Source organism: Acromyrmex echinatior, chromosome 14, assembly GCF_024713525.1.
Source record: "Acromyrmex echinatior isolate Ae372 chromosome 14, ASM2471352v2, whole genome shotgun sequence".
NCBI lineage: Eukaryota > Metazoa > Arthropoda > Insecta > Hymenoptera > Formicidae > Acromyrmex > Acromyrmex echinatior.
The window spans coordinates 7,162,439-7,188,552 of record NC_141865.1 but is presented as its reverse complement, the minus strand read 5'-3'; the positions used below and the strand labels follow the sequence as shown (position 1 = coordinate 7,188,552).

General features: G+C 35.4%; 2 protein-coding genes across 3 annotated transcripts in view; one reads left to right on the top strand and one right to left on the bottom strand.

Moving 5' to 3' along the window:
* The window catches only part of LOC147907403 (uncharacterized), a 143,657-nt gene that overhangs the window by 103,814 nt on the left and 13,729 nt on the right, over positions 1–26,114 (bottom strand). The gene's annotated exons all lie outside the window — the stretch shown is intronic.
* LOC105150502 (uncharacterized) overlaps positions 22,688–26,114 on the top strand; it is an 81,496-nt gene continuing 78,069 nt past the window's right edge. Inside the window, exon 1 of one of the 2 annotated variants that reach the window (XM_087413488.1) lies at positions 22,688–24,223. The gene's annotated coding sequence lies outside the window, so the exon portion shown is untranslated. The remainder of the gene's footprint in view (positions 24,224–26,114) is intronic. The other variant, XR_015547441.1, reaches the window with a different exon arrangement.

Genomic DNA, 26,114 nt, shown 5'->3' with positions numbered 1-26,114 from the left:
ACAAATTCTTGCCATATGACGCTTATTTTGTTTACATAAAATTATTTCTATTTTGAAAAAATTCACAGATACGCGTGAATGAACTGCAAGTTGAGTATCACTGAGTATCAACTTATCGAATAAGTATAAATAAAATAGAGCATTACTATAAATTCAATCTTTGCTAAAGACAACTTTATTAGCCACGTACTTACAAGAGAAACTATCAAAGTCTCAAGGTTTCTGCTTAATAGAATAGACTTGAAATAGTTGAAAGATTAATGAAGGATTCTAGAAATTGTCCTGGAACATTTCAGTACGATCGCAAGAATTGTAGACTTCCATATGGTGTTCGGTCAGCGTGCCATCAGCGTAACGAACAACTATTTGGACTGTTATTTGCGATAAGTTTTTCACGGCGCCGGGTGCACGTGTCGCCTCTCCGTTCCATCTGCTCGTTACTAAATCAAAAAAGCGTGTTCGAAACTTTACTCTTCCGTGGACACACTGCAGCGGGTGCGTTATTCATGACGAAAACCTCTACGGATCGTCTTCTCTTGGTTCTCAGCCACAGGCTACAATTTCTTGTATACACGACGTAACGACTATACTGCCCCTTTATCCCTCACCGTGTCCCTTTCCCAACTAGCTCCGATATACCCTAGAGGTAATTACACTCTCTACACTGATCATAAATACGATTTTAATAGGCGGTTGATTTGGTGATAATGCAATACAACGAATCCACTGTCCCTCGATAGCGACTGTTTGCAATATTTCGAAAGCTTTTATAAAATATATACAATATTAATTATATTTATGACTTGATATTAGAATGTAGTTTCTTTTTAAAGTAAATATCAACATGCCATTCTGTTATCAAAATATTTTAAGAGAAGTAGGAAATGTATAATAATTATATTTGAATATTTGTCACATTTTTCTATTAGCATTGCCAAAATTTTCCTTAATCTTCGCCAAGCAAAGGGATATTTATGCACACTCTCATGCCATAGTTTAGAGCCCGAGGGACTCTATCTCGGAACACGTAGACAGTATCCATCTTACTATACGTTTATCTATCCTCTGGACTAAGCCACGTTCGCGGACCACGCTTAAGGCTACCGTTACATTCGCCAGCCGGCGCTTCACAGCCATCCAGCCAGCCAGCCAGCCAGCCAACCAACCAGCCAACCAACCAACCAACCAACCAACCAACCAGCCAGCCAGCCAGTCCGATACCGGCTTCTCTGTGCACGTACGTAGAAGCGTTAGGCACGGAAAAAGATGTACGGCGAGTAAATGGAGAAGGAACATATATATGAAGACAGAGAAAGAGAGAATGAAAAAGAAAACGAGAGTGAGTGAGAGAGAAGTAAAGTACTTAGATGCAACGCGTGAGTCCGTTGAACTCCGGTCGAGATCGCGCGACCCTTTCTCGACCGTGTTGTCCTCTTCTTCATCGTGCGTCATGCTAGTGCAGTATTGGACGTCGAGTCTTCTTTCTCGCTTCGTCCGTGTGCCTATTTACTCCCGTTTCTTCGTGATTTTTTGCCTACGGTGGAAGGGTAATCATGGTGCTTTACGCGTTACTGAACCCGCCGTCTTCTTTTCTTCCCGCGAAGACCAACCATCTCCATCTTCATCATCCCGATTGTCGCTTTCTCGTCTCGTTCTCTTCTCTCTTTTCGTTCATTCTTCGTTCGTTTCTTTCGTGCCAAGCGCAGTCCTTGTCCGAGATCCCCTTCTTCACCACCGACTTGTAATGACAAAATCGTGCACTTCTGTCAACCGCCATCCGCCATTGCCGGTTTTCTTAGGATAAACCGCGGGAAGCATTGGGAGCATTTTTGTTTCTATTGTCCCCATGGTATATTCATACAGTCTTTTACGCTGTTCGTAAGTAGCAAGTAAGAAGGATAATGGCGTTTATTAATATTCTAAGACAAGCTCTTTAAAAACATAGAAAAAGGGAAAAACTAAAAATAAAAGCAAAAAACTCAAAGATATGAAATAATACAAATACAAATAAAACAAAAATAAAAATTATATGAATCATAAAAATAAAAAAGAGAAAATAGAAGATAATATTAATTGTGAAATGTGGATAAATATGAAAAATTAAAGCAAATTGTAAGAACTAGCTTATCTCATGCTGTCGTAAATGATAGAATAATTTGCATTTAAATATCCTAAGTGTCTTTATAGATTTTCTGATAGTGAGAGCTAATTTCACATTATGGTGCCAACGTAAATGAAAGCCCATCCGCATTACCGCATTTTCTCAGGATAGCCGCAGGGATATTTTTTGTTTCTATTGTTCCCATGGTATATTCATGTAAACTTTTGCGCTGTTTGTGCGCTGTTTGTAGCAAGAGAGAGAGAGAGAGAGAGAGAGAGAGAGAGAGAGAGAGAGAGAGAAAATGTGCTACAAGTACTAGCTCTCAAAATATTCACGCTACGTCACGTTCCAGCGGTCAATCCAAAATAACAAAAGTTAAAGAATTGCCTGGTAAAAGCGCGATATCATAAACACATTTTCAACGTCTATTTTCAGTTATGAAAGACACAAAATGGTCTTTCAGTTCTTTTTCGGGACACGAATATGTGATTATAAGTTATTTGGTTGCAAAATCAATTTTCGTATATTTAAACTTATAATTTTGTTTTATATATATATATATTTATTTATTTCATTTTACTTTTCCAGAATTTTCTTATGACTTTGTTAATTCTTGATAAAAATGACTCGCAGCGTATTACACAGAAAGAAGAAATTTTATGTTAAGGAATTGTAAGAATATTGTAAGAATTTTATGTACGAATTTTTAATTTAGAACGATATTTATATTATTGTAAGATTGCATTAAAAATGATTCGATTGGAGTTGAAACGTTTGTTTTATTTTATTTTAATTGTTTTGTATTAGTTTTGCTTATTTAAATTATAATTCTTTTATACGTTATTGACTCTTTGCCCTTCTTTTATACTACCTTTTGTTTATTTATTTCCTTTACACTCTCGGGTTCGCTCGACCTTTCTTCAGCAACACGCTGAAACTATTTTTGTGAAATGATCAAATACGCGCATTTTGTGCAATGTACGGAATATGTTAGATGAATAGCAAGAGGAAGAGAACAGTAACTACGGCTACGAGCTCTTGTTGCGAGTCGCGTACGCGAATAAACTCCTCTCATCATCTTCCTTTTGGCCAACATTCTCTTTCGAGTAAAGAGAATCAGCTACCGCGAGTCGAAACAGTATTTCATTAGTTGGGCCAGTCTCGAAAGATTCCTTGCGTAATAACGTTTGCGAAGGTGGTTGCTGCGGAAGAAGTGAGAAGTGTACTCTTGCGCGACTACGCGAGGGTAGGGTCTTATAAAGAGAGAAAATAGATCTGAATGGGGCGAGGCGAAACGGTGAAATAAACAAATTAAATTGCTTTGCTTCCGTTTCTCCTTCGGCTCTCTCTCCCGTAACTACATCGAGAAAGAACATTCCGGACGTCTCGTGCGTGTAACTAAGAATTTTATGACGAGCGTCGCAACTAAGAATTTTATCCAGGCCACGCATCGTGTACGTACCGTGCAAGGAATTTTTATTCGCTGTTTAGTTTTAATCAAAACCCCGGAGCTGGACCTGGTCGCGATATAGTCGAGTTGCTAGCGTTCTCCTTCTACCTCAATGACGGCCTTTTTTTTATTCTCCAACACGCGCGGGACGAGGTTCAAACAGAGCGAACGAAATGAGAACGAGGATACCGGACACAGAGGCCGCTGTCCCTGTCGAGAAATAATTGAAAAAAACATGAAGTGGATCAAAATTCGGTGCACCGAAAGAGCAGTGAAATCCAAGTGCTACGGGCTCTCGAAAAAAAAATTGATAGCCCTCGGGGTTTTCGCATCGGGCATGGACCGGAGAGGAACAATGTCGCACGGCAAAAGCGACGTGAAATTGTTTTCGAAAGTAACTACCGGGAATTATAAGAGGATTACTTCTCCCCGTAAACGACAGACTAAAAAGTAATAAGCACTTTTATTTAAATCGCGCGCATATGGATAAATATAAAAGACTCCATCTTGATCGGTTTATAACGAAAGAATAAACGCTACATTCGATGTACGGTGCGATTCATTGTTTTTTCTGTTATTCGTTTGTAGGTCGAATTACATGGCTGTGACATTGCATAGCGCCACGATATTCGCGAGGAAAAAGCTTTTCAATGTGCCGTATATTTAATCCTCTCGATTAAGTAAACTGTACGAAGTAAAATATAAAGTCGTTACGTTCTGAAATAATTGCTGCTAAAGTAAATATTCGGCTAATTTCGTTAGACATCCATGCTGTTGCGTCCTTAATCCCTCGTACTCTTCCAATGATCCGCACGTAACTTTACTGCAGGTTATGAATATCTATTTCACGATTCGCTTATTTGTGAATAAAAAAAAAAAAGGGGGTAGAGACCAATGAATTCTCGGTTAGTCGCGCTTGCACACAATGGGATATCGAAATCGCAGAACGTTAATCGCCTCGATGACGCACAGAACAGATCGCGTTTGCTTTTTGCTGCCGTTCACGATCGCGTTTGCTTTTTGCTTTCGACTCACGCCGCATCAATAATTCTGCTCGTCTGTAAATCTTCGCGAATTGGTATCGGCGGAAGAAACGTACGGAGATTTAGCCATACCGTCGATCGTAGGTCACATTGTCCAATTTAACGTTTGCTACATTCGTTCCATTTCGCGTTGCTTACAAATTAAAAAAAAAAAAAAAGAGAGAGAGAGAGAGAGAGAAAAAAAGATTTCCCTTCTCCTTGTCGGAGTACACCTACTAGTACACCTAGTGGTTCGCGAAACTCTTGTGTGCCAGCGAATACCTGAAGCCAGGGCGATACGCTGGCTGAAAGTTATACTTCGTCATAGATTGCACTAAAATTTCCGACGAGTTCAACCTTGCGCAGAGAAACGATTTACCTCACCGAGCCGGTAAAACCTTCTGAAAATCCAATGCGCGCGCGAGTTTACGCTTTTCGCGTATCAACTCGCGGGATACTTTTATTACGCTTCACGGCACGTAGCGCGCAGTTTTAAAACGATTAATTCTCTCGGCGCGATAACGAAAGCTTTCCTACAATCCCCTAAATCGGAATGTTCCAAATCTTATCGCGTTGAGATCCATTGTGGAATGAGATCCATGGTGAATTACGTGGAAAATTTGTATTGCAATCAATTGGAATAATCATGTATAACACATAAGAGGATTTTTCAATAAATAATAATCATGAAGTCATTAAAATAATATTTACTTAGGAACGTAATTACCAATTGTACATGTAGCAAATATTGTGCCACAACAAGTATCTCGATTAAAATTAACATTTTATCTGGAAATACGATAACACAATACGGGATGATGCATAATATACATAACGAGATTTCTATTTTATCCTGCATAAATTAGATCGCACTTTACGAGCAATATTATAACACGCAATTATTATTGGATCATCATCACGCGAAAAAACAATCATTCAATTAACAAGGAATGGTTAAATTTTGGAAATAACAGAATTTCTGGTTATTGCAATCGAACATTTCACGCAACCAAAACATTTAGGGATACCAGTTAGAGTTTGATAGAATTCTTTTTATTATCATAATAGAATTTTTTTTATTATCATAATTAAATAGAACTTCAATCAAGAGTATTGTTATTTTCACCAGAATTCATGCAACCAAACGTTACCGTAAGAATATGCCTATACCTACAACTAAATTTATCTGGTTATTTTTATTATTAAAATTATAGAACATTCATATTTCACCAATAAATAGTATGATTATTTATTATACATCCACGTATTTCAGATTAATTCAACTTTTTTTCAGTACATGTAAACAACTTTTACATAAAATAAAATCCGTAGCATCAGAGGGTTAAGTGAAACATTTAGCTCATAACGAGTAGTTATCGTCGAGATCCGCGATGGAAAAGTACCGCTCGAGTTGATTATATGCGCTCGTTGATTATCACGAGACGTGCATCGTTGCAGACGAATTACGAAACTAACGAAAAGCCGACTAGTCGCTGTACCGGAGACCTTTGTAGCTTTTTGCCTCCTCTAATTTGACTTTTACTCTTTTACTCAACTTTGCCGCGATATAACTCCCTGCACAGATTCACCCGTCCAGTTATGTGTGAAAGTTCTAGTCGCAAGCCGCGACCTGGCCAGATGCCAGAAGCAAAAATCCTTCCGAACGTATTTACCTGATATCGCTGTTATACGCGGAGACAGGATGACCAAAATCGTTGCTGAACGTGCTCAGTGACTGCGGATACACAAGCCTCCCAATCAAATTGGATTTGTTCAGTGGATAATTTAGTACGCGAGGAAACGTCAGATACAGATTATTCCAACTTCCCCCGTGTAACTCCTATTATATTTCTCCGATTACCCGTGTAATAGATTGCCAATATTATTTCTATATGAACCCGTTATTAATGCTAGATAAATCCTGACTAGATTGTATCAAATTCTCTTGAACATTTTATTTAGTTACGAATTTCTATAAAGGAGATTCTATAAAAAATTATATTATTAAGGAACTATCTTGAATGTTTCCTTCAAGACAAAAACTGGTACTTGCGCGTACCAATTCATTTCTTAATTATCTTTCGCATTTAAATGGTTCGATATCTATTATTTCTATAATATATGAACCCTTATTAATCCTAGATAAACTTATAATCGGATTATATCAAATTCTCTCTCATATACATTTATATATATTGCGCGGATATAAATTTTTAGTTAATATCTGGAAGATTCTATAAAAAATTGATATTAATATCAAGAAACTACATTGGATGTGTATTTCTTCCACCAAATCTTTTTCCTCGAGACAAAAAGTGACACATTGTTTTATATTAAAGCTTTACGAAGAGAAACTTTATGCATTCTATAGTTATTCTTTGCATCTGGACAGTCAAACGCAGACAGAAACGTTACTGGACTACGGCTACTGCAGAAATCGTGGCTGGAGAAGCAGAACGAATGATGAAGAAGAGAAGAAATAAATTCGCGCACGCACGGAGGGGCGGAAATTGGTCCGCAATCTTTGCACGGCTTACGGACAATTGCCGTTGGAATTGCTTCCCTCTGTGCTTTGTTCCTTCCTTCTGTTCTTCTTTTCTGCACTTTCTCCAACTCGTTTCACCGTTCTTCCTCTCTCTTATTCTTTCTCCCTTTGCTCTCTTTCTCACTTGTCTCGTCAGATCACCTGCTCCGCGTCATTTCTACAAGGTTACAAGTCCTTGTTGCTTTTTCGAGTGGCTTCTTCCATATAGAAATATTAAGAAGAATGAATATCGAATTAATACCGAGCAGGTAGTAATAATAATAATAATATTTCAAAGCAAAATAGTTTAAAAATGCGATGTCAAGGTGCAATTTAATTTTTTCGCGTATACATATAATTAAACTGTAGAAATATTAAAACAAGTAATATCTTTGTTATATATTTTCTTACAATTTACAACGTTTTTTCTATTTCTGATATTCTATTAATTTAATATACCTATATTCTTTTATCTAATTTTATATTAATTTTGATACATTGCACAAAAAATATTCTTACATTTTATTACATTTATTGAGAATATTGTTACAAGCATATTAAGTTTCCATGAATTTTCTGTTTCTAATTATTCTGATTTTAACTTATAAAATTCTAACACACACACACACACACACACACAACAACTGTGTCTCAACTCTGTCACATCCTAATAATTTATAATTTAATTGTATAATGTTCAAAATATAAAAAATTATTTAATAAAAATTCCTGTATATATATAGTACCTCCCAGAGCTCCTTAAGTAATAATTACATACGCGATACCACGAAATTACCGAGCTCGAAACAACATTTTCTCGTCTACAATCACGCGTGGCATCGCAGGTGCCGTTGATAACCGCGCACGTACGAATAATTGCGTTTTTCGCCGTGTATTTCGGCGAGGCAATTGAGAGAGGCGGCAAGGGAGCGAGAAACAGTCCCGCACTCGAATATGCGTGCGCTCAAATTGCATCGACTACAGGATAGCGTTCCGCGCTTTAAACTTGTTCCACGTACATTTTTCATCGCTTTTTTTCAATCGTGCCATGTCTATCGCGCAAAATAGTGTTAGGATCGCGAACAATAAGTCTCGGCGTTATTGCGAGGCATATCGACAGCGATATTACTCCAGCGTAATCTCGTTACACAAATACGCGAATGCGAATTTCGCGTATGTTTCGAATGCGCGAATCGAAATGCCGTTATAATTTCGCTGAAAGTAATTTTCGGTATTATCAATGTTACTATCAATGTAAATGTATCTTACAGCGTTTATAACAAAGCTACTCAATATCGTAATATTTTCAATCCATCGTTTGGCAAACGTATCGCGATAGAAATGAACTCCCTATTTTATTGTAAGCGTATAATTCCAAATTACGTTTATTGAGTTTAATGAATTGTCATTTGACAATGAAGCAGCATTAATTCTTAAATTCGAAAATGTTTATCTGTATATTGAGACATGTATGAATTTGGAAACAACTGCGTCTGAAAAAAATCTCGTTTGAAAGTACGAAAAAACCAATTTTTAATATTGATTTATCATTTTATATGTTTCTTCTATTTATTTAATAGTATATACATAGTAAATATTTTTCCATAATAAATACATTTGTAACTAATTGTTATTATCGCTTTTCAAGACTGTCTAAAATTTATATGATTATTATGCTTTATGAGAAAAGACATCAAAAAAACAATATTTCAATTAAAGATTAATGACTTTACATATCCGAATATGTTTTATTTATGGGCGTCGCGTTTGGGCGTTCTTTCAACTATTGTTGGCGCGTTGACATTTAAATCCGTATGTCACGAATGCGAGTCGTGAAGCGCGACCTAAAAATGCAAAACTGAAGCGATCTGGCGATCTGTATCCTCCGGCGCTGACGCGTTTGCGTTTTGCATTACGCGTTAATCTGCATCTTTGACGGCCGTGCGTGAATCGAAAACATAACATGGTGACCGGCAGCTATTGGCTGAAACGCGACTCCACGAAATAGAAGTTCGCTTTTTAATCGGACTCGCGTGTGTTACAACGTTCCTGCTAAGTGAAGGTAGTTAAACGTTCGCCGGACTTCTACTTCGCATATTGTGAACGCGGAGCCAACCGCTGATTCATTAACGTGGTACGCCCCGAGTTTTCGAAATTGCATTGCACGTGACGCATAATTGCACGTGGTTTCTTCCCCATCCGCATCATTTAATCATCATTTCCCAACATCGTTGAAAAGAAAAGAAGAAAATTTAACCGAATAAAAAGTCTACAACTACAATGAAAGATGGAACTACAAATGGAATTTGAAAAGAATACATACTACGATAAACTTGGGAAATAAATGACTCATTTTTTATCTTGCTCGTAAAGCGTAGCATTTCTAGTCTTCGCTTTCACTTTATTTTGCATAATACTTTCTTGTCTATTCAGGAGAAAATATAACTTAAAATGTTTACGATATAATTATATAAGAGATCGACATGGTAGACTATTGTAATATATATTAATGGAGATTCACATGAATTACGTTAATTAATTAATTAATTTGTACAAAAACATGCACAAACGGATAATTATTTACCTTACACGTTAAAAATACACGAAAGAAATAGATCAATATCTATTTTACATCAACACACATAATAGAATCTGTTAAAACATATGAAAAAGTTCGATTTTTTAAATTTATTTCATATTGATTTATCCAAATATAGGCTATAGTTATAAATTCTATATCGATTTGCAATATTTAATACAGCACTCTAGTTTTCAACTTTACAATCGCTGCCTTTTATTTCAGATATCAAAAATTATTTCACATTATCGTTATTATCATTAGTCGTTATTATAGTCGTTATTATCATTAGGTTAGACTTATTTTAATCTTAAGATCGATCTAATTTATATCACGATATAATAGAAGCGACAGGAATATTTTTATAATATTGGTATAAGGCTGATGCAAATTTAACGACGAGAGGAATGAAAACGCATCAATGCACTGTAAATATAACATCGAAAACGATATCGTTGCAGTGACATTTTCTGGATTGCAAATTCCATCTCCAGAGGGATGTCCAAGGTGGATTTTGTAACTACATCTCCCACACTCCCATACGTTCACCTTTACTCTTTCACCTCTCTTCTACCTTACTTACATCTTTCGCCACTTTTTGTACGACCGGTGTCTTTGTCATGCCCGTTATTACGATCGCACATCCGCTCTCCGTTTCCTTCTCTCTCGCACTCTCCCTCTCACTCTCTTTCTTCTTTAACATACACTCGTACATGTACTCGTCTAAACGCTTGTACGTGCATATATCAGAACGGGTGACGTGTTACCCGGGTGCTTGCCCGTAATACATATGAATCATAGGGTTGCCGAGAAAGCGTCCGGAGGTCTGGGATTACGCATCTCTGCGTAGTCTCTGCGTAGTCTCTGCGTTCCTTACGCCGTCCCAAGAGTGTCGGTGCTGTATAATACACGAGCGTGCCGTGCGCAAGCTAATAGGCGCACATATTCCTCGCGTGAGAACGCACGAAGGTTATTTCGCCACCGTTCCCTCATAGTCGTCGGCCTCTCGTCGCGGATGGGAATTATAGCAGCGCGACATCCCGGAAAATTCAAGGACATGACTATCTCGTTTCTCGAGTAGCTACGTGTGACGCGTAACTTCACGAGCGATCTCGAACTAATCATGACAAGCAGTCGAATCTAATAATATGAATACACGGCCATAGGTGGACTCGAACATTTTTAGTTCATCTTACAGATTTTCCAATGTTTTTAAAAAATTGTCAATCATTTATTTTTTATTATAAGTTAATTATGCAAGTTGTTTAACTTTTTCTGTGACAGGGAAAAGGTACGAGAAAAGTTAAATTACATTCGAGAATCGTGAATAAATTATTAAAAGATTAATAACGATAACTGGAGAAGAATCAGCTGGTTTTTTTTCTTTTTAACGTAAACGAGAGAGATCAGCTGACATGTTTTTACGCCCCAATTAAAATCACTATTATTAACAACGAGTAATGTATATTAGTTATTGTTTTCCGATTTGTTAGTATTTGAGAATATTCGACATGGATTTAATTACGATTTATTGAAAAAAATGTTAATGTAGAAACCCAACAATTAAATATTAAACGGAGTAAGCACGTTGAATAACTTTTTATGATAATATTACTAAAAATATTTTAATTAACATAATCCTTACAGAAACCTAATAGCCTGCAATTTAATACTGGCCTATTTAATACTGTATTAAAACAATTAATTATCTATATTAAATATTGAAAATACTGTTATTCAGTGCTTTTAATACTCCACATAAATAATTAATTACTATCTTTTAATGTTAAATTAGCTAGTATTGAATTTTTTAACCTTTTTTTATTACGAATTTTTTTAACGAAATTGTATATTTAAAAGTCCGTAAAGATACTTTAGATACTTTAATAACGAATTAAAATGTCTCATATATGGTTGAAAAGGTAGACAAAGGAGATCATCTGATTATTTACTTTTAAGTAAATAATCTAAATTTATTCTAGACTGTAATACACGTTCTTTCATCGGAGTTTTATAGATGAATTTCTCGTCACCTCGCAATCGGTCTCGTGATCTCTCTTTCGGAGAGAATCCATCTCTCGGTTTGCCCTTTGATTATTCAAGAAGACTTTATAAATTTAAATTCTTTAAACCGAGCAACGTTTCGAGTTTCGTTCGCTCGCCCGTGCAGCTTGTAGTGATTAAACATGACGTTTATCGTTACTAAAATCCGACGCGTAAAATCGTACACTATTGCATCCAGCTACATCACCTATTTGCCCCAAAAAAAATGTACAATATAAAATAGATGTTATTTTTAAAGCACTGAGAAATAGTTAAGCCCATCGAAAATCGTTAAGCACATAAAATGACATTAGTTGCATAATCGTAGCATAAGGTTACTGAACCAATGAGCATTTGGCATAAAGACACCATATTGATTTACGTAAGACGCTTATTAATGTAATGATTCTATACTACGCTTATGCAGCTTATGTCATTTTGTGATAGACTTTACAATTTGTCTCGCTATTTGCGTCAACCGGTCCACCTGTCTCGTATGTTTGTCTTTATGTTTTCGTTTTATCCTTTCACACCGAACAGCTGAGCAGACTCGTGAATCTATACGTTTATCTGTGTATAATTCGTCTAATATTTCACAGGCTATTGCAACGGGCGTAGTGACGATGTAACCGTCACAATAATTATTAAAAAAGAGTAAAAATATGTTAAAAACATTATCCATACAAAACAATATTTTACAATACAAATATTTCGTCACTGGGATGTAAAAACATTTTCAGGATTATTCCCGTTAAGTTAATGTTAAAAATACTAGAAATTTATAATTATGTAAAAAGGTATAAATTCTTTGCGCTTATTATTGGAAAAGAGTAAATAAGAATTGTTCGTTACTTAATAAAAATATCCTTTTGATCTGAACTGAATAGATTAAATATTGCTCTTATATCACTTCAAGCTTCCATTTCAATTTTAACCGTCACTTTATCTTTAGTTTTTATAGATTTTTGATTAGTTAAAACGGTCGCCAGTGTGAAATCGATAGTGATAGCAATCTACGGTTGTTCGCAGCGCGAACGTACCACACGTATAATTTTTTTTACGTATAGATTCACACAGATTATAATCGGTTTAACCGCTTCTCGTTGTGCAAAAAATATGCGCATACACATACAAATTTCAACGCGAGTATTCAAAGAACTTTTTAAAATTCTTTTAAATTTAGAACTATGCAAGAATATCTGATTGTTATATATTTTTTTCTAAATTTGATATTCTTATCACGCCCATAATATTTACCTAATTTAAAATCCATAAAAAAAGCAAAGTACAATGTGTATATAAATTTTGCAAAACAAATGGTATACAGTCCACAAAAATATCCATTCTCCGGGCGAATGGATGTGCAAATAATACTCTTCGATAATAATCCGGTTACTCGCACTACGAAAAACAATATTTCACGGAGGATATTCGCTTCGTCGATATTGCGAATATACGGCGAAAGATTATCGCATTCATTGACGATTGTATTCTTAGTTCTCCATAAAATACAAAATTGAAAAATTACGCGTACGACGTTTACGAGATGAAACGTCACGTCTGTACAGCTCAATGCATTTTTGCAGATTTGATTTCACGCTGCCCCGGCGCGAAAATATCTCTAAACGTTCGAGGAGTGCACTTGTAATTGACCGCAAAAGTGATTGATAAAAACATTTCATTTATTCCTAACAGCTTGTCGCGTCATGTATTTTACAATAGAGACAAAATCATATGTATCTATATTTCGATTACGTAACTTTTGATCAACTTATATTATTATAGTTATAAGTAAATATTTAAACATGCAGTTACATGTCAGCATTTTGAAATTATATATCCTTTTAAAGTATAAAGTAAAAGCGCAATATGTATTATTTAATTAAAAATGTAAAATTTAGTTAAAAATTATATGAGATGCTCGAAATCACACAATCTGAAAAATTGATGTTGAGCCAAAATATAGAGGAAATGTCAATTAGTGTTTATTTTTAATAATCGATATTAAACTTAGCAAATAAAAATTATTGACGACTTCTTTATTTCTGAGTCTCTAATAATTAATTATAAACAATCAGTTAGCAACACCACGACAGTTACCATGGAATATTGACTGCATTAAAATTCTACTAGAATGAATGTATTAAATACATGCAATCTTAAATAGTTACTCTATCTTAAGCGCATTTCTAAATCTACCCATAATTTAAAAGAATAGAATGAAAGTTTCTTTCATATTGTCAATTCTTCTTTCTGCCCTACTCTTACTCTGTGACATATATCTGTTAATTAATTTGATAATGGGAAAGCTAATGAAAATATTATCCGTAGTCGTATTTAAGCAATCCCCCATAGTGCTCGCGGACATTATTGGCAGGGATGTACTCCGTCGATGCGTAGTAATTATGGCCCCAGGCTTCGCGCGCGCTATCATGCCACTGGTAATTATTAAATGGGAATTATCGTTCGTACGGACATTAATGTGGTGGCGAGTATTATCGCATGGCAGCCGTATAATGCTTAAAGTGTTATTCCGAGTCTCTCACTGCGGGAGGCAGTGCATATATTATATGCATCTATTTCGGGGGTTAACAAAACGCGGCGCGTTAGTATGCGGCGCGAGCACGTTCATCCCGCGAGTCACATCGCAACCGATTTCCGCGTTATTCGTTCGGAAGCGGCTTATCGCGCGCCAGGTGAAATTAATTAGCGATAAGATTAATTAACTTGACCCACCGCGTGTATCCGCGAGTGGTCAGTTCCGATCGCATTCCTCATCGTCCGATCACCTCCCTCCGTTCGTCCCTCATCTATCAGCCTATTTATCTTTCCCTTTCCCCATCTGTTCGTATTTAGCCGAATGACAGCGCTTCGATGGGTAATTATGCCGAATAGTCTATCGTAATCGCGAATAACGACCGAAAGATTCGTTGTTGCCATCTCCTCTCCGCCCAGATTAGTTTCTATTTTGCCTTATTCCCAATCTGCGTTTTTAACGAGAGTTATGAACAGAAGCAGTAAATATTCCAATAGGTGCAGTAAATCAATAATTCGGTAATTTTGGTTCATATATAATATAATGTATATATCCTCGCGCGATTATTACACCAACTATTTCTATAAATAATACGAAATTTGAATAATGATAAGCATCGCGAGAGTATCGTTCATCAAGTTAATTAGTTAAACAAGAATCGGACTGTAAAGTCCCTTTTCTTCTTTTTTTCCACGCGTTATTCACGGAATCTTTTTTCTCTCCATGCTGGCGCCCTTTGCACCTCTAATGGTAATTTTTAACGAGTTTTCCAATTTAACGAGCGGCAAAGCGCGCCACGCCCGAAGAGCTACGGCAGTCTTTAACGATGACGCGACTGTCCGGCTGGTGCTCCAATTTGTCGAACGCGAGAGAGGCGCGGCAAGCTTTTAGGGCATTTTCGAACAAAGTGTTTAGAGCTTATGACAGCGACGCAGAAGCTGGCACCGTTGCTGGATCGCGCGCCTCTCGTCTTCCACGTCCCGGCCGTTTCGCGATTAATCGCATTGTCTCTTGCTGCACAACCATTAGACAGTAATTACAAGCAACGTAGTTAACTCGCGTAAATTTGGCTGGAACGCAGTTTTACGTTTATCGCCTTTCATAATGACGATATACAATGTGCAACAATTGAAGACGTCACATTTTTTTTTTTCAAGAAATTCAACGTTGCACAAAATTTGTTTAATGTAGACTTTTGTCGAAATCTTACATGAAAATAAGAGGCTCCTTTGCTCGATAAAAATACGAGTTTTTATTTCTCTCGTTTTGACTGTATTTTTCAAACATTAATATTAATTATTATATGTATTATAATTTTTATTACTAACAAATATTTATTATTGAAGCATTTAGAATCACAAACATAAAGGAAAAAATAAATTTTTAACAAAATTATTGTAAGTGTAATATCTAAGATATATTAGGGGCAGAAGAAAAGCAAAAACAACGACAAACTGTTTAAATATTTTGATATTCGCGTGATGTCATTAAATACTAATCTAATTTAAATAGGAAAATGTTTTTAGATATACATTTAAAATATAAAAGAGTTCGAAGTAGTAATGAAGCGTGAAAAAATGTTAAAGAGAATAATGGAGCTATTGTCAGAAAATGAAAAGAAATATTGAATTATTTCACATTTCGACTCAAGCATCGCTGGCCTTCTTCCAAGATGTATCGACGATGTCGTCTCAAAAAACATAATGAATCATCTAACGACCTTTTAATTCCACTCTTCTTGCTTAACGAGCAAGTGAAAAGTACTCGACCGAAGAAAAACCGGTGAATGGCATTGCACCGTAAAGACACTTCCGCGACGAAGAAGTTAACTGCTGTTTTCATATTAACGTTAATCCGACAGCGTTTGGCAACCTACCTATTATTATTCTTGATGATTAATAGGTTGTGGTAAATTGATCGAATATATTTAATTTAATAAGCAATTATTAAAAGAGAATAACAGCTTTGTTTAAATTTATCAGAAATACATCCAGTACAGTTTACAAATCAAAACTGTAATATATACAATTTATATAAATGCAAAACTGATTTATAATCAATAGTTAATGTGCAAAAATATGGCATTTCATATTATTATGAAAATACTGAGAATCGTTAAAACGCAAATGTAAGCTGATCAAAATATAAATTTCCATTCATGTGCTCTCATCTGTTTAATTTATTAGAGTCTTATTTAATTATTATAGGTAATCGATAGTCACGAAAATATTTGTAAATTTTAGTTAACACGCGGTTAAAGATGAAAAAAGTATTATCTCTATGTTACTCGTCACGTCTCTAACACCTTGTTCCTAACATTCCCAAAAACACAGTAGGTATATTACTAAACGTACCACAGCAAGAGAGAGCAGCCAACAATTTGCTTGACGTTTTAACGACCTTCCGTCGTTCCCAGCCCTTGTAAACGTAAACCGGACTCGATGGGAAACCGATCGTTGCTACAGTGCAACGGAAGTCCTTCCTCAACAACGTTTGCTGTTACATAGGACTCAAATACTTCGAATTACGATATATTCAATACAAAAACGTTTGTATTCGTTCAAATTTTTATGATAAAAAGAATATAAAAGTTAACAAGTACACTACTATATACACATCAAATCTGTTTATATATATATATATATATATATATATTCTGTCGAAATATTTCATTTTAAGGTAAACATTATTTTATCAATTTTATACGTAATTCTCAAGCGCTGCTAAATTTAATTAATAATTGTCATTTTAAATCCACACATGTAAATATATATAAATATGAATTTACACCAAAATATTATTTAAACATTAAGATCCATCTCAGACCGATAAAACCTTTACTTTATTTATTGTGTATTCACATTATTTCGTTTAACTAATGATTGTTATTAAAATTATTTATATCAAGAAATTGAGACAACAGCTTTAACTTTGATTACTCATTTTCATAACAAATCTAAAATATAATTTGCGTTCTCGAATTAATAAATATTTTCATGACATTATTTAACGAAATATAACTAAAATACTGCAGCTATTCATTTATTAATAATCTTCAGTTGTTTTTCAAAATAATTAAAATATTAATAAACGACTGCTGACGTTCAATGAGTTAATCCAATGGGAATTGTGTGGATTTAACTAAAGTGACAATCAGATATATTTAAATCGGATATATATATATGTACCACCGTACCACCATGCAATAATTTTTGAATAATTCTCTCTTTCTGAATTTTCATTTTTGCGCATTTCGTGACACGAATGGCATATAGACATATTTAGTATTGATTGGTGTGAACTTATTTTAAGTAGAGGTTCAATTTCGGAATCCGATTCAGTGATGAATTTTCATGAAACATTCAATGAATATCAACTAGTGCATTGCACCGATTTTAGTAAAATTTTCATAACTAAGCTTACATCAACTTTCAAATAAATGATTCATAAAGATAGTAGTGATTGATCAGTATACGATAATTAATCACAAAATGCATTTTTATTATGCGATACATCAAAATTGACAGATCGATTATAATCTGGAACACACACAAGTCTCGAGAGTATTTTATACTCAATACGCAATCATGTGTCAATATTTAATTATTGTTGTTCTCAATAAGCTGACAAAACTCAAAATTATATTAAAATGTGTGTATCTTATTTTAAATATTACTCTAAATAAATTTTTTATTGTTTATAAAATCAAATATACAATTCAGAAACATTTCTATAGAAGCATCATAGTAATTTCATTAATCTCTATTTTGACTCTTATATTCAAAAGATTTTTTTTTATAAAGTCTTCTTTTTCGATATGCTTTCAAAATTTTCAATCAAATATTATTTTTCTACATTTCACAAAATAGAGATTATCATATAACACAGTATTCAGTTTAAAATTGTCAAAATAATTTCTTCGTTATGTAAATTGTTATATTTGAATTTTACTATAAGAAAGTCACGTATCTCAAGATTAAAACACATGTTACTGAATCGTTATCTTTGGTCGCTCTGATATTTGAAACGTATGATTCGCAAGATTTTCTTCTATAGAACTCTTATAACACTGTATTATTATCGATCTTGGATCCGAAGTAGGCGTAGCCGACGTAAAAGTTATGCGTCGCAGAAGCAGTCTCTGGAAAGTCCTTTCTCAATTACAACCTAATTCTCAGAACGAACGATTGGTCCTCTTAAAGAACCACCCCTAGAGATTGCCTCTAAAATTTCCGGTGGTCATCTACAAAGGCGTGATTTTCGAACATATGTCTCCCCGGGGTATATCCTTATCACCATGACTGTTTCCACGAAATTCACGGGGGTGCACTTGCATATATGCTACGCGGTTTCTCTAGTTAAGGAGAAACTACACAGTCTGTGTTTGATACCTTCATATGCTTCTCGCTAAAAGCAAAGGCTCTCAGTCTGTGTTAACGTTAATTTAAAGTCGCTCTGAATGACACGCCAGCACTGAAATTACTTTACTCAGAATCTATCGCGTGGAGATCATCATCGAGAGTGAGCTATGTAAATTTCATTTCAGGAAGCCCCCCCCCTCTCTCTCTCTCCTTTGTTTGTCTCGTATTTTCCTGCTCCCTATCGCTCTCTCTTTCAACAACCGTCCACTTGACGACTTCGTCGCTCCACAAATTGCCAACATTGTGCGAACTTCCGCTAATCCTAATCAACGTCGTCAGAGTCGACGTTGTAGCGTCAACGTAGCCTCTCGAGTTTCTCCGAGTTTATCGATGCACCGAGCAAGACTATGGCTTGTCCACACTACTCTTGCCTCGAGAGAGCTCTCCTTTTGCACAGTTCATTTCATTTCAACAGGAATTGCTAAATTCGGCCCGTGGCAAGCCGGATTATAAACGCTTATGTTAGCGAATATGCATAATGCGAATAAGCTCGAGGCAATAATTACAATGTATTACGTTGTATAATAATAATAATGTGAAATTTTAGGCAAATCGCGTTAATTTAGGGCATTTGTAAAACATTCTCAAAATTTGCTGCAAAAAAGCACGTATTGTTTTAAACGAGACAACAATCAAGAAGCTTAGCGCGTTTAGAAAACATTTATTTTTTGTAGAAACAATTACATGGAAAAAAGGATTTCACTGAAATACCTAAAAAATTAGCTAGAAATTAACATTATTTCCACTTTATGCAACATTTACATTATGCAACATGCATTTCATTATAAATTTAGAATTATTTTTACGGAAAGAACGATTTTGTTGAAGTATTTACAAATTTGATTAGATCTGAAAAAATTGTATTGAATCATCAAAATAATTATATTGAAAATTCAAACAATGCTGCAAAAAAAAGTTTTAAATTCTAGCAATCAGTTGAAGCCTCCACATAATTATTATTACTACCAATTATTATTATTATTATTATTATTATTATTACATATTATATTATTTCGATAGTTCAACACAATTATTCAGACTTGTCTCTAACTAAATTTTTATACATCAGCAAAACCATTTTTCCCATGTAGAAACAATTCTAAACTTTGTAATAAAATACATGTCGCATAATGTAAACGCCGCGTAAAATGGAAATAATATTAATTTCTACGTTTATGGTGCAAATTTCCGCGGATTAAAAACGGATGAGTCGAGTATCTCTCGTCCGTGACAAAGTCGACCAAAGTGCATCGGTGCAACGCGACAGAGAGAAGAGAAAGAGCGTGGGAGCAACGAAGAGGATGGCAAAGAGAAACGATGCATACAGGATCGAGCGAGGAAGAGAGAGATGGCGGAAAGAGCGATGCGGTGATTTGTGTATCCGCGTTTGGCGCGAGGTCGATGCGACCATAATAATTTATCGTTGTAAAATATTGTCTCACCGACGACGCCAATGACGCGGAAAGCCCGCGGTAAATCGGACGAGATCACGCGAACGCGCAACCAGGTATCGCGTGTCGATCGCGCTCGATTCGATTTGAATCTATTTGCCGCCGATTCGTTTGGCGCGTGACTTCGAGTACGTGCGCTGTGCGACATGGAAACTTATTGAAACACGTTCGACGTGTCCGAGTAAAATACCGCTTATCGTGCAGGGACTCCCGCGCCAACGTCCCGCAGCGCGGCTCGCCGATTGAATCGCACTTGAAATTACGGTGACCGCTCGGCCGCGACCGTTGTGTAATCTTAGCCTACAGTAATTTAAAGTGAGCTTTAACTTATCGGTTTTAATTTAGGTTGTAGTAGAAATATGTCGTGTGTATTAAGAGATTTATAGAAATTGCCACGAAAAAATTAATTGTAAATTTGTCGGAGTAGTAATAAAGCATAAAAAAAATGTTGAAAAGAATAATGGTGCTATTGTCAGAAAATGAAAAGAAATATTAAATTTTAACACAATTTTTTTCCTTTATGTTTTTTTAAATACTTTAATAAATATTCTTTAATAACAACAGTTATTATATAATTAATATTAACGTTTAAAAATGTAGTTAAAGTTTAAATGAGAGAACTTAAATCAAGTCTTCAATTTCCTATCGAATAAAGGAGCCTCTTATTTTCGTATATATAAGACTTCAATTGTATTAAGTTTCAGAAAAATATATGACGACAATTATATGTAATACGTAATCAGATTACATTGTCGAAATATAAATGTGACATGATATATTACAAGTAGCGAAACATTTTAAAAGACTTACATAAAATTGCTTTTGAAACGATTGGCTGCGAACGTATCGGAATTCTATTTGCAAACATCTGTAATCCGAGTAAAGATACGTAACATCTAAGACGCCTTATATAAATGCATTTATATGTAGCATTACACAAACGTACACATATATACAGACATTTTTATTTTAATTAAAAACAATATTCATTAAAGTCTCTTTCTCCGTAGCGAAAATGTAAGGTGCAACATTATTAAATGTCTTTCTTGCTCAGAGCAATTCAAAGTCAATGAAAACGGTAGTAACCGTCAGTGGCGTAGTGACTTCTGTAACTCCTTCATTGTCATAGGAGTTACGACAAACCATACTGGCGGTGAGAACAATCGGGGAATTACTGTCGTCGCCCGTCTTGTTGACTGCCTTCCTCCTCTAATTTTCTCTCTCTCTCTTTCTCTCTCTCTCTCTCCATTTCACTTTCGTTTTTATCTCATCTAATAAATTTTCTAATGATACTGCACAAGAAGAGAGCAAACCACGCCAAGGAATTATTTTTTTCTAAAAATAATCGACGAGTACTAATAGATTTTTTTTTTAAAAGCCACTGTTCAAAATTGAATGATTACATAAATGTGTCATTCAAGAATTAATTTTGTCCTACAATTCGATAATATTTAACAAGATAATTTTGAAAACAAAATTTACCAATCTCTCTCTATCTCAGATCCTTTCTTATTCCCGAGGAATGTAAAAAGGTACAATTCTCACTTGCTTCGCGATGCTCGTATTCGACAATTGGCGCGATAAGGACGAACGAGCAGAATCGAGCCGCGCGTGGCGATAGAAGAAAACCGCGCGGTGCTCATTTTCATTTTCGCCCACTCACGATAAGACTAGCGCTTCCGATAACGGCGGAAAAAAGATTTTGCCATTAGTATGCACCGAGTTTCTCTCGCGGTGGAATAAAAAAAGAATGGAAAAGGAAGGAACAAACGTCGGCGCGGACGTGCACTTAGCGACGCGCCAAGCGTGTCGTAAAGCGATCGTCATAATGTCGACTGAAATAGAGTTACGGACATTTACGCGCTTCCGCGCACACGTTTCACCGATATGGAAACGACTTGCCAAGGAGTTACAACGACCCAGGTCGGACACAGTAATGGCAACGCAGGACAGTCCGAATAATGGATTTCTCTTAGGGGTCGCACGGCATACCGATCCTGCACGACGTATCCCCCGTATATCTGTGAATAAATCGATATCGACCAATGGCGATTGGTACTGCCGTTAACATTAACGTAGCCTCGATCCGTTTCTCCATCCTACTCTGACACCACATCGGTAATCCCGTTCAGCTGAATATTCCGTCTCCCCAGACTGTCGAATTTGCTCTGCATCAGCGTGATCAGCCAGCTTATAGATCTCGCGATCGCGTAACCGTGTATCCACCACGTGATCGTCAAATCTAAGGCAATACATCTCTATCAAGGAGATCAAACCGTTACGCTCTGTAGTGCTATCGGATTGAGTTATTTTTCCCCGAAAATATGGGATCGCTATATCGATCGATATATACAATCGGGAAGATTTAAGAAAAAAATAGAATTAATCGGAATAAAAATATAATACACAGGAATATTTTTAAGTAATAATCCTATCACTCATAAAATAAATACAAATAATGAATATTTCATAAATATCATAAAATTATAAATTATATATATTAATGTTAAGCTCTCGACGACTGTTATTGGAAAATATTACCTTACCTATATATTATTAAAAAAAAAAAAGACTTAGACAATATTTTATAACGAACTTTCTCTTAATTAAAGAATTTCTTTCTTAGTTTTTATTTCTTACTGAATTTGACCATTTTTCTTTTTACTTACAATCAGTTATCACGAGATTGTCCGATTAATTCTTCCTCCGGTGCACTCTTGCTCCATATAACCGTTACAATTACGCTCACGATTGGCTCGGATCAGGCAAGAGATAAATAAAAGTAAATGAAAACGTGCGGCAATAACGCGGCACGCGAATGTATCTCGAGGTTAAAGTCCGATGACAGGAGCCCCGAGGGAATTTCGATGGAGGCGGTCTGTACCGCGCGACAAGGACCGTACCGATAAATTGAATTTCTTCGTGCTCGTGATTGCCATCGGCGAATCGGCTGGCTTCAGATCGACGCAAACTCGGCTACATCCCGCACCTACTTTGCGCTACTGCACGACGCGTTCGTTGACGGGCGGCATATTTGCACGCTCGGATATTCAGTTAACGCCCGGACCAGCTTGGAACATCGGGATTGCCGTGTTAATCGGAACTCGGTCACTATCGATAGAGAAAGAGACAGACAGAGAGAGAGAGAGAGAGAGAGAGAGAGAGAGAGAGAGAGAGAGAGAGAGAGAGAGAGAGAGAGAGAGAGAAGGAGAGAGACTTTGCTAGATTCGGAATCCGCTAAAACATCGAATAGTCATTGGAGATTCGTCGATGTAATACATTCATGCATACACACATACATATACATACACATTTCGACTGCACATTTCAAAGTAGAATTTTCGACGAGTTTTCTGGGGCACGTTCATTCCATTATCGTTACCGACAACCTATTTTACCCTCATTATTCGAAATACACGATCGAAATTATATATACATTTACTGTATTAAAGTGACAAACGCGAAGCGCTATTCAACGCTATTTATAAAGAAAATCTGTTAATCACTTTTTAATATCTTTTAATAATTTTTTCAGAATACGTTATTGACAAGCTATTGAACGTCAGTTATCGCTTGCTAGGCAAGTCTCATTAAATCTTTATACATATCCATAATCGGTAGATCAATGTTAATCAATCACTGCCAGCTTGGGTTAGCAATACTGCTGTCGCTGGCTGTAGCAAAAATGGCGAAGAATAATTAATCGCCACTCGAAAAATTCCTTTAACGCAATTCCTTTTCGCAAAGCAAGTTCATCAAAAGAGATTAGGAAAAGCTGCTAGGAAAAATAATAGAGACGAAGGTTAATGAGTGACCGTCAAAGAATAATAAAGACAAAGGCGGAATATCTGTTGATAGCGGCTAGACCAAGCGACGATAATTTAATCGAGTATTCTACATACGCTGGACACGAGTACGGTACGTGTTATTGTTGTAACTACAAGCGATGGAACATGAGCGTCAAGTATAGACCGGATCTTAGACGAAAGTGTAACAGAATAGTATATAACATTAATAAAGTTTCAAGGTTATTTAGGATCGTAAAACAAGTGCAGCATTGTAGAAGATAGGGGAGAATGCGAAATTGCGAACACGAGGTAAATGCGAACGATACTATTGTAGTATATTAGAGTAATAATAACTTCTCATCTCTCGCGCATTCAGTGATAGTCCAGTACGCTTACCCCTGCACTATAAACGTAATGCACTATAATGTGACCATAGAATCACATCGTTTAAGGCAAATACCATTACATGATTTTGATGATTTTGATGTAGAGAAAATGGGAAATTGCGAAACGCATCAAGGGAAGTTAAATAAAGCCAATAATTTTTATTTACTTTATTTGATCAATTATTTACCAATTATAGAAGCGTTTATTCAACATATATTTGGCTCTAAATTATAATAATTATAATAATTAATATTTATATATTATTAAAACAAACTACAATTTTAAATAAAAAGCAAAATCAATTCAGCATTGCTCTGCATGGCGGCAGGCAATCTGAAACTAAGGTTTGATTTTTTGTTTAAAATTATAATTTATGATAAATAGAAAGGTTCGCGTAATGTCATAAAATACGTTGGAAACGACAAGTACGAGTCAACGAGCGGATGATGGAGATCAGCAGAAATATAAAAATAAACACATATAAATGATAAAATATAATGTTATAAAATTTAATTTATACTTCAGCTTACTCTTCAAGCCATCTTCAGTTATATTGATAATATATGAATATTAATTATACAATTTAAAGCCGAATAACTGAAATACTTTTGGAATAAACTTCCATTATAATTGATAAATGATTATTGACTTTATTTAACTTTTCCCTTAGGTTTGCAGCTTTCCCACTACTATTGATTAATATGCAATTGATTATTCAAAAGTAATTAAAAATTTGATGTAACACGAGCAATTATACTTCTAACATAAATTGAGCTAAGATTTTCTTTCTCTATTTATAACTCTCACTCAAAAAACATTGTTAAATATCAAAAAAGTCAGTGATAATCAAATTCTTGAGTAAATAACATTTTGTTGTTTTTAATTCTACATGTCAAAATGTTCATTTCTATGATTAGTTTCAAAGTAAACAACATTCATATTAACATATAAACTCAGTAAATAATAAACTAAAAATTTGAGTCAGATTTAGTACATTTTTTTAAGTTCAATTGTTTAATGATATATTAAATAGAAGTAGTCACGATCTAAAAAATGATTAAAAATAATTCAAATTGAGTATAATATGACATTATAAATTTAACAGTGCAGTATAGCACAATTATTAGCACAATATTGCCCAACATTATCCCAAACATTCAACCAATATATCGCCAATAAATTGCTACTAAAATAAGAAGCCGATCGATATTATCATGAATATTCAATTCGCAAAGTTAAGACTGATAAATATAATGCACTTTCGTCGTCGAGCTATATACGCGAACTCCGATACTTCACGCGAGTTAGAAGCATTCGATAGATTTTACCTTTGAACCGTCAAAGTTAACTCAACCAGGATGCTAAAACCAAGCTCGAATTACAGCTGATTGTGCCGGTAAAAGCATCACAATTGGTATCGTGTCGATAAGCTGAAGTAAACAACAACAACCACAATCGCTTTCCGACATTACTTCCGTGCAGCGTTCATGGATTACTACCATTATCAAACGTACTTTTCACGATACTCTCTCTCTCTCTCTCTCACCATACTCTAAATGAATTAAAGTTACCGTAAATTCAAGACAAAAATACATCTGTTAATGATTAAGTACGCATTGTGTGTGCAAACCACGAAACGCAACTTGAAAAACCGCAAATTTGCTGTGCGGATTAGAGTTTTTTTTCGGCCCTGCTCACGAACCTTATTTGCCCGTTTCCATTATCTTTTCCTTTTTACTGTACCATAACTTGCCGAGTATGTTACGCCGTCGTACCGAAACGGCCACGATACGATCCGCGAAACGAGATTTCG